Source organism: Micropterus dolomieu, linkage group LG15 (assembly GCF_021292245.1).
Source record: "Micropterus dolomieu isolate WLL.071019.BEF.003 ecotype Adirondacks linkage group LG15, ASM2129224v1, whole genome shotgun sequence".
Lineage (NCBI taxonomy): Eukaryota > Metazoa > Chordata > Actinopteri > Centrarchiformes > Centrarchidae > Micropterus > Micropterus dolomieu.
This window is the reverse complement of record NC_060164.1, coordinates 2004805-2015148: the sequence shown is the minus strand read 5'-3', so window position 1 is coordinate 2015148 and position 10344 is coordinate 2004805.

Here is a 10344-nt window from a genome sequence, read left to right as displayed (position 1 = left end):
TTTTATGTGCAGACATTCTCTGGCTTACTGTATCAGTCATGTAAAGGGCCACACGTTTTGCTATACTCACAAGACGCCTCAGTTGACCACATTTAACCCCTAAACATAACCCTAACCAAAAATAAACACATACAGAGGTAAAGACATAAATAGAATTAGACGGAGGGAAAGGTTTACAAACATATACCATAATGTGTACATTCAATCAGAGGAAGCACTTGAAAATAAGACAAAACACAACAAAAGAAAATATATTTATAATAATAAAATATAACAATAATCATAAATTATAAAAGTATTAAAGCATCTAAAGTCAGTACTTAAGTAAAAGTTGCATCTTAAGTAAAGTCCTGGAATAAAAACAATACTTAAATAAGTACAAACTTAAGTATTAAGTATTATTAGCTAAATGTTCCTAAACTATCAAAAGTAAAAGCATAAAAATTAGCCCATGTGAACATCATGCTTATATTTGCTTATTTATGCTGATGCATTAATTAAGTTGCATTTTACTGTATTTAGTCAAGGTAGAACTAAACGTAGCTATTTTATATACTACTGGTAGGCTGTTGCAATAATATTTAATCATACTGTAAGTTGTGTTTGTAACTACTAACTAAATCTGCAAAAAATATGTAGTGGAGACTATGTTTAAAAAGTGGCACAAAATGGAAACGTGTACAGTACTTGAGTAAATTTACTTAGTGACTTTCCGCCAATGTCTAACGTTTATGTTGCTAAAAAAAGAAGGAAAGGAAAGAACAAAAAGCAAATATATTGCTAATAACCTTCCATATCCATGGAATAGTTTTGTACTACACCAGACCACCCAGTCAGTCATAAAGCTGTGTAATACTGCAGTTACATAACACTACTGTGAAAATAACCCGGTGTACCATGTGGTATAATATAGCCACACAATTTTCACAAAATCCTAGACCATATGTTGTACACCATGAAGTCGCCCAGAATAAACTGTTGCATCTAATGTAAGTAAACAAAGGCCAAGTTGGCCCACGGGACACTTGCCATGGCCCACTTTGAGCCTTCAGGGTTGGAGAGCCTTTGTCCGAGCACTGTGTGCTGTCTGGGTAACCCTGGGCAAGCCCAAATCCTAACCCTTAACTGGCCCCTTGAAGAAGGGAGAGTCGGCCCAAATGTCCTCACTTCACCGTTCATCACAGACTGCTTCTGTCTGATACTGTATATTGAACACACACACACACACACACACACACTCACACACACACACACATCTCATGCTTTCAACCTGAACTGGCAGTACACCTTTTTTGCCGTTTGCTTTTTCCACCACCCTCATTATTGCTTTGTTTTGGGTACAAACTAAAGCACAATATCAGGATCTGAATGTAGATAAAATACCTGTAGGTTGAAGAATAAGTGTTTATACTCAAAGCACCATGAGGATATGGGGGTTAGGTGAAAGAGTTGACAGTCATAGCAGTGGTGGGATGTGTGACCTACAGAAGATATCCCACTCACGGTTTACTTTCCACTAGTGCCATCATCATGTCAGAATTTCAATTTATACTTTGACATACTTTTTGAGATAGTTATTGGTTGTTACAATACTTCAGTTGATTACCAAATACCTGCAAAACTAATGATAATAATAATATAAATGATTATTATTGCCATCATTTTCAGCTGTTTTTTGCATTAATCAGCAAATCATAGCATGCTAACATGTGAAGTAAGACCCCAAACCCCAAATATGATTGCTTTTTGGACCAGTTGATGCAGAGTTTTTATTTAAGCCCAGGTTGTAACTAAACTATAATGTTGGTGTTTTGTGTATTGAGCTCATAGCCTGAATCTGTATCAAATATGTCAAAAAGACAAGGAAAAAGGAAGGCATATATCTAGATTATGAACTTATAAAAATACGTTATCTATGTACCCTATTTTTTGTTCTGTGGTATTGACCACAATTCCTTGCACCTACTATGGTCTTATTTTATTGCTTGTGCCAAGGGTTCTATGTAAAGTGGAAAAAGTGTTGGCAATAGGGAGCATATATATAGTTAAAGGTGCACTGCAAACAAACAAAAGTCATGTTTACATTCAGTGTTTCACGCCAAGTGTCATTGTATGTATCCTTGAAAATATACATATTATATATATATATAACCCATGGGAGTTAGGAGAGGTAGTGTTTGCACATGTAAGCAAATGTGTGTTTTGTATACATGAGAATGCAAACACGGCAGAGGAGAGACAAAGGAAGGGAGGAGAGTTACTGTAGGTCAAATTTCACTGATCTGTTAAAAGAGGCAGGAAATAGATGAGAAAGCACATACTTCTGTTGAGGAGTACTGGGGACAGTCACTTTAGGTTGAGTTGTTTCACTGATGTCTATCCTCCAGAGTGTTTTCTGGATTTCTTTGGTAAAAAAAGAGAAACAACACAGTTGTTTTCCCGCTCTACAATAAGGAAGTAAATAGGGTGAATTGGATTCATATCTATAGAACAATGCTATCCTTGTAATCAGGTTCTTTCATGGATGTCAAAGTGTAAACTTGTGTATACTGTTAACCGTTTCAGCTGAACCTTTTTCACGGCTCTCAAAAAGTGACAATGGTTTTGTATGTATACCATAAGGAATGTTTTTTCATGCATTTATTAAATTACTTTTGATGTCTCTATTAGAACTAAAACAGCTTTACACGTATTTTGTAACCAGGGAGGAGAGTCAGGTTTTCATTTCTTTTGGTACTGTAAGGTGGTGGCATTATTTTGGACTAAAATTGAGAAGTGCATCTCTTTAACAACAACATTTTTTAGTTGCCCCTTGGTTATAAGGGATGATGTACAAGGAAAAGAGCTGAACATCATCATCACTATGATGGGGAGAGCACATGTATTTAAAGCTACAAAAAGACATAAAAAAAAATAAATAAAAAAAAAAAATAAAAAAAATAAAGCTACAAAAAGACAACAATTAAAGCAACAGTATGTAAGATTTGATGTGATTTGGAACCCCTAGCATTTTAGGGTGTAATTCACCGCTGTAAATAAGGACAGCTGCACGCAGTCATATGTAAGGGTTACATTATTTATGATTAAAAACCAACAAGTCGACAACTAAAACAGTCAAACAAGACATAACAATATTACTTACTATTCCAACAAAAATAATGCCAGCTCTGTGTCCGTCCTGCAGCCTTTTATTTCACGAAGCTCTCGCCAACGTCCTTGAACCTCTTGCTTGGTCACTCTCTTTTTTTCTTCCTAGATTCCTGTCACTGTCCTCTTTAGTCTCTGTGCTTCTGCCATTAGCGTTATGTCTATAGAGGCTGCTAAGCCTGGTTGTGTTGCCCGCTTGCTCGGCTCCAGCACGACACCTGCAGGGGTCCGCACCAGCAGTAACATAATGTTGCTTCAAACTTGGGTGGCAAGTTAGCCTACAAAGCTATACAGCAGCGAACGCAAGAGCACTAACGTTACCAATGTCGGAGAGTGTTAGCTAGTAAGTTTGCTAACATCAACTCGAGATTTATAGCTAGTAGCTAAACCTCTGTCTGTAAAACCTGGCTGGCTGATTTTGCTCAAGTCAACAACTTTGCTAACACAGGCAAACATCAAGCAAGCACAACAACACAAGACATGGCAAGCCAGCTAATAAGTTGATACCTACTACAGTCATGTGAGTGTCGCACAGCATTACAAGTCAATGTACCATCAAAATGATTTTGAAGCTGTTCTTTTAAGATAAAAATATTACATAATTTTGCTTTAAAAACTGAGCGGTTAAAGATTATGTTCAATAGGGTTCTTAACTGAGGATATTAATAAGAAAGAACAGACCTACAGGCTACAAAAAATGTTCTGCTGTCATGAAGATTCCCATGATCACAGTGGCCTTCATCATGTGAAAGATGTTTGGACCAGCCAGATAATATCTTAGAGCTGGTCACCTGTCCAAACTGAGCAATCGGGGCAGAAAGGCCTAAGAGAGGTGACCAAGATCCCAATGGTCACTCTGGCTGAGCTCCAGAGATCCTGTGTAGAGATGGGAGAAACTTCCAGAAGAACAACAATCACTGCAACACTCCACCAATCTGGGACTCTTAGATTGTGAGAAACAAGGTTCTCTGGTCTGATAAAAACGACATTGAACTGTTTGGCCTCAATTCTAAGCATCTTGAGGAAACCTGGCACAGCTCATCACCTGAGCAATATCACCCTAATGGGTTTGACTTGGGTAACATGAAAAGTGAGATAGATGCGAAGAGAGGCAGGAACCTTTAGGCGAACAGTTCAGGGGTAAGATTACAGATTCCATTTCAAAAGGACCAATGAAACGAGGATTTCATTTCCTAGACTACCCTTTGATTTTTGGAACTACATACGTTTTGACCAGGGGTGTAGGTTGGGGCTGGACTGAAGTGACTGAGAGCACATGTGGCCTTCCTCCACATCCAAAAACAGTGGCGCATGTGTGCTTAAACAAAGTGACAGCCAACTCTCTTTCATGAGAGGGATACGGGATGAACACAGTAAAGGAGATGAGGCATTGGGCAAGGTGTTTTGCGCATATTTAACTTACGGCAGCATGGAACTCCGAGATGATGGATAGACGAGGTGATGCAGAGGAGCAGGTCAGTGGTTTTTTTGGTTGAGTTTGGCAAAAAGATTAGCAGACTTAGAAAAGCTATGTGCGACCAGGGGCAACCAGGTATCAATAAGAGAAGAAGGAGACCAGAGTTGTGCTGGGTGGAAGTCTTACTCAGCACAAACAGAACAGGCAGAGATGAAGGAGTGAGTATCTGCTTCCATTGGGGCTTACCAGTACTGTCAAAGTCTGGTGGTGTGGCAGCAGAAACTTCTGAATCTCTTCCCAGAAGGCAGCAGGGTGAACAGGGCTGGGTGGATATTGTCCTTTAGTATCCTTTGGGCTCTGCGTAGGAATCTCACCTCATTGATGCTCGGGAGATGGGTACTAATGATCTTCTGAGCAGTTTTAATCACCCGCTGGAGAGCCTTGCGGTCCTGGGCTGTGCACATCCCATGCCACTTTGTGATGTTTCCAGTCAGGATGCTTTCTGTTGCTCATCTGTAAAAGCTGACAAGAAGTTGGCGTGGGAATTATTAAGCTTCCTCAAGAAGTATGGAGATGTGAGACGACCATGTCAGGTTCTCTGTGATGCTGATTCCCAGGAACCTGAAACTGTTCACCTGCTCCACCTCACTTCCACTGATGTAGACAGGAGTGTCGATTAGGGTTATTGATGGATTATTTATTAATCCCAAAGAGAAAATTGGAGTGTGTCTTTATCTCCTTCTTCCTAAAATCAACGATCAGCTCCTTGGTTTTCTCTGTGCACCACAATGCAAGATGAATTTCCGCTAGCAATAATTTTGATAATTTCAAAAGAATATAATTATGTTTTCCATGATATTATCCAATGATTTCCAAACTGAATGAAATGCTTTCTGCAGCATGTTTGAGGGTTCGGAGTTTCCCCCTATGATTCTTCATTTAACAAGCTCTGGCAAAAATGAAACACTAACCGCAACTAATGTTAGGTTTGTCACCTCACCAACTCACTGCTACAAAGTCTTACAGCTGCAGATTCACACACCTGAAACAACAACTATCACTTCACTTTCTGTGGATGGCGGCTGAGGTTTACTCCTCATGAAAAATGCTGTTTTTTCCATGGTCCATAAGTTGGTTAGCTAGCCAGCTATAAAGCTTGCTCACTGAGGTGAAAAAGGTTTATTAAACAGACACACAACAAGACAACAATGATAATGACACTGTTAGGACGGACCGGACCTATAAGCTAGATGGCGATATTTCCTCAGTAATAGAACTAGAATAGAAGAATAGACGAGCCCAAGAAGCCCATCCCCACCCCACCGTTGGTGATAATTAAAACATGCTTACTCATCTAAGCTCATCTCACACAAGTAGACTTAAAGGGGCGTTATGTAGTTTTGTGTATTACTCAGTGGAGGCTCACCAATGTGAGCACAGCTACATTGGATGATAATGAAACGGGTAGTGAGCCGGACTGAATATTATAATGAGATTGTGTCACTTTTTACAATAAGACCGCAGTAACTAAGTAGCTTTACTGTAGGGTTGTAACGTTAGATTATGTGGGTCACGTTAGTTACAGCGACTGAGAGGTGGAGAAGCTGTGTACCTGAGTATCGGTTACGAAGCAAAAAGCGGCAGGTCCGAGCTACTGTAGCGTTAGCTGGCTGCATCACTATAGGCTAACGTTAGTAAAGAAATCGCTCCACATTTGCGTTTGGGCCGTTACATCCTTTCTTGCAGGCTAAATCAACAGTGGTACACATGATAGTAACATGGGTGGCGTTAGTTGGTGAATTAATGTGGAAAGCGATATAACTTTACACTGGATAACATTAGCAACTGCTCGGCGTTAGCCGGCGAGCTAACGTGACTTTCTCTGTGTTTCTCCAGCTTTACTAATGCTCACTTTGTTCTTACTCAACGTCATCTGAACCTGTTTGGTCTGATGGGCTTCAGCACATAAACCTTTATTGTTGTTTTGTATCCTTACGTGGAGCCTGTTTTGCTGGGAGCTGGTTGTTTAATGGTGTTAGTGGGCTGCAGGTCGTTAGCTGCCGTGTTTTCGCTGTAGTCTGAGAGAGGCTCGGGAGCGCGCACAGAGCTGAATCCAACCCCGTGTCCCCATTTTAAAAGCAGAATAGTGGCTGATGCAAGCAACGGTGCGTGTGCTTCATTTCTGAGTGAGTTTTGAACCCATTGACAAACTTCGCTTTTGTAACCAGGCTGCATGTCGAGGTGTCCTTGGGCAAGATACTGAACCCCGGATTGCCCCTGGTGGCTGTTGCGCCAGTGTATGAATGTGTGTAAATTTTAGTTTCTGTTTGAGCACTTGGGCTCAGTGTGTGAATGGTGAATGTGATGTAGTGTAAAAGCGAGTACAGTTGGGACTTCAAAATGGTGGCATTCCTGATGGGTCTCCAAGGCGATTTTACCAAGTTTCCCTGCTGTCCCAAAGATAGCAGGGAAACACCAAGGTGCACTACCACAGGCGGGACTGGCAACAGCGGACTGAGATCTCTGTAGGGAGGAACCTCGGCAAGTGGGAGCCTCTCTGAGCCACTGAGTCCACTGTAGTCCACTGGATGAGCATGATTTAGCATATTCGGCAATGATGTAGCAATTTCTTATCAGTTCTTTTAGAGGTTTTTAAATTGACTGTAATAGTTTTACTGTGGCCAGCCTGTTAAACAGTAAATGATATGGGAAATGACCATAGCATGCTGGAATATACTTTGAACGCAATCGTGCCAGTGAGCATCAAGTGCTTTGACATCCAATTTAAAATCTACACCCTGATTTGGTCTCACATTCTTATGAAATCTCACTTATGTTTGGATCATGAACAGGCAAAATGTGGACACACACACACACACACACACACACACACACTGCAGGAATCTGTGATGCAGAGGAAAACAAGTCTGCTGAGACAGTCCAAACTGAAAGAGGAGACTTTGTCTCCTGTCTCCATGAAAACAAGAAGATGGTTTAACAAAAGCAACCTAAAGTCTCTCAACAATATAGGCCTGCTGTGGGCTGTAGCTCAAGGAAAAATATAAATAGAAGCTGATTCTCTTCCTCAGCACCAAGGCTATATTTATAATACTGCACAGCAAAGATGAATCTGATTACATACCGTACTGCCTCTGGACACAGAGTTCAGAAGTATCCAGTAACAATGCAGATAGGTGACTGAGTTATGTTTAGACTGTAAATCTTAATGAAGGTTCACACACATCTAGATTTTTAAAATCTTTTTTAATATAAAGCAAAAGAACAAAACAAAAGTACTCAGGGTTTCAGAGAAAAAGAGTCATCCTCAGAGAAGTCAGTTTCAGTGTTGATTTTTGTTGAAAGATTACCATCTAGTGGATCCAAAAGGTTAGCACACACAGTGAGAGCTTAACACATCAGTGCACCTCTGCAGACTTTCTGATTAAATGAAGCATGAAACTCACAATGGTCACTGATTAAACGCATTTATTGTCAAGAATCAGTGTTTTCCCAACACAAAGCTTCAGCACTGACAATCATTAAGTATTTCATTCCACACAAGATAGATATGATCAGATGAGAAACACACAAACCTGTCATTTTTCATCTATTCTCTGCATATTTTGGTCAAAAGGTCATTTATAATTCACACATTCATAAATCACACAAAAATATTTATTTTGAATTTGATTTAAAAATACTTGCTGTGTAAAAAAAAAAAGCTTGAAATGTACAAAAAGTGAAATTTACTGTCATCTACCAAAATGTCCTCTATCTGCCAACTTAATCCTTTACAGATCAGGTAAATAAGACCTTGGATGTAAAGGACAATTGAGGAATCACACTACTTGTCTCAGTATGAGGGTGCTGAGGTACAACATTGGTGAAATTTCAACAAAATATAGAAGAATTTATTATTGTTTATTAGTTTGGGGGGCAATTATAGATAGACCTCATAGCTTCCACTTGGTTACAGTGTATTAGAAATTATCTTAATCTACATTTGGGTTAATGAATCAAAGTTTTCTAGAGACAGTTCCTCTAAAAGCAGCACTTTGCTGAGGATATGTGCTAAAAAACAGATAAAAAGATCATTTCCTTATGGGGCCAAATCAGTAGAGCAGCAGTGGCCAAACTGTGGCCTGCAAGCACACTGTGGCCTTCTTCCCAGTTTTAAATGGTCCAATGAATTATTAAAAATAAACTAAAATATAACTTATTTCTAAAAAATTGCACATTTACATTGCATATCCTAGTTAAACACTATGTCACTATCATCTTGAACAACTGATGTGCCACAGTCTGTTTCAGGAGCGGAGAATTAGTGTTGCGTCGTTCAAAGAACGTTTCGTTCATTTGACCTAATCTTGTATATCACTCAGGAGGAACGAGTAGTCTGGGAGTAATTTGTCCATTTTCACGCATGCGTGAATAGCCTTGGACTCTTACGTTCACTCGTCACACGGCAGCTACATGGGCTCCGTCGGCACAGGAAACAGAATCGATTAGTTCACGACTCTCAGCTATGGGTCTTTGAGTCGTTCATATGTCATGTGACAGCTCGGCTACGGTGGAGCAGACATGAAGTATTCGTTCACCGCTCACATGGGTCCTCTGAATCTTTCGTTCATTCAGCAGGCCGAGTTACTGCCAGCACGGACAGTGAGAGGCAGGTCGGCTGTCAAGTAACAGTCACTGGACTGACATTATTTATCTTTTTATGTGACATTTAATAAAGCATAACGTTATTACAGTGCAGTGACGTTGTGCTATAGTTTTAACACAGCCGTACCGTAACTTTAGTCCTGCTAAATGTTTACCGCTAACAGCTGATGAGCGTTGTCTGGGTCCGCTCCACTTCAGTGCCCTGGCAGGGTTCTACCGGGAGCCGAATTACCTCAGAGGTAGTCTCATCTCCGAAACAAACGGACGCGGTCATTAAAACATTAAAACACAGCCACATAGCAACACTAACATTAGCCCTGTGGTCAACAGAGCCGTGCTGTTGTTTCACAGCTCTTGACAGGTGAATCACCTGGCAGTGTTTGAGAGCGATGTGCTCTTGTTTGTTTCTCTCTGTCAGCAGAATCCAGAATCTTTTAAGAACTTGGTGGCTTTATTCAGATTATTATTAAATTTGTTAAATTCTATTAATAGTGTGTTTTATTTATATGGTGTGTCAAGCTTATTACTTTTATATATTCCCAGCAAATCGATGTTACTCATGGATAGGGACGTTAGGCTACAATATGAATGAGCACTTTATAGATATGAGAGTAATTATATATACACACACACACGTATATGGCTGGTCTGGTTGTATACTCTGGAAAGATTGTGAAAATGGACGGATTTAGCTGGAGTAGTGGCTATTGCATATTGATAAACATATTTCTGTGGTTTTTACATGGTTTGAATTTGGTTGTGGCCCCATGAGGCTTTATAGAACGATGATAGAGAAAGATCAAGAGGTGAATTTGTGCATTATACTTTGTCAATTAAGGCAAACCAGGCAGCCCTCCATGTTTGAGAACTGCGCTGGTTTTTAATTGCCCACTTGAAGGCTGCAGCGCCGTAATAACCAGCATAGTTATCCAACGAAGGTTAAAGTCAAGGGCTACTGGACTTGGTTGAAGATACGAGAAGACGTTTCATCCCTCATCCGAGAGGCTTCTTCAGTTCTGACTGACTGGTAGGGAAACTCAGCTATTTAACCTCAGTGGGGTCGTTTGCCAGGATCGTTGATACTGCTGGTTCGTTAGTGTTCCTGGTTGTTGTAA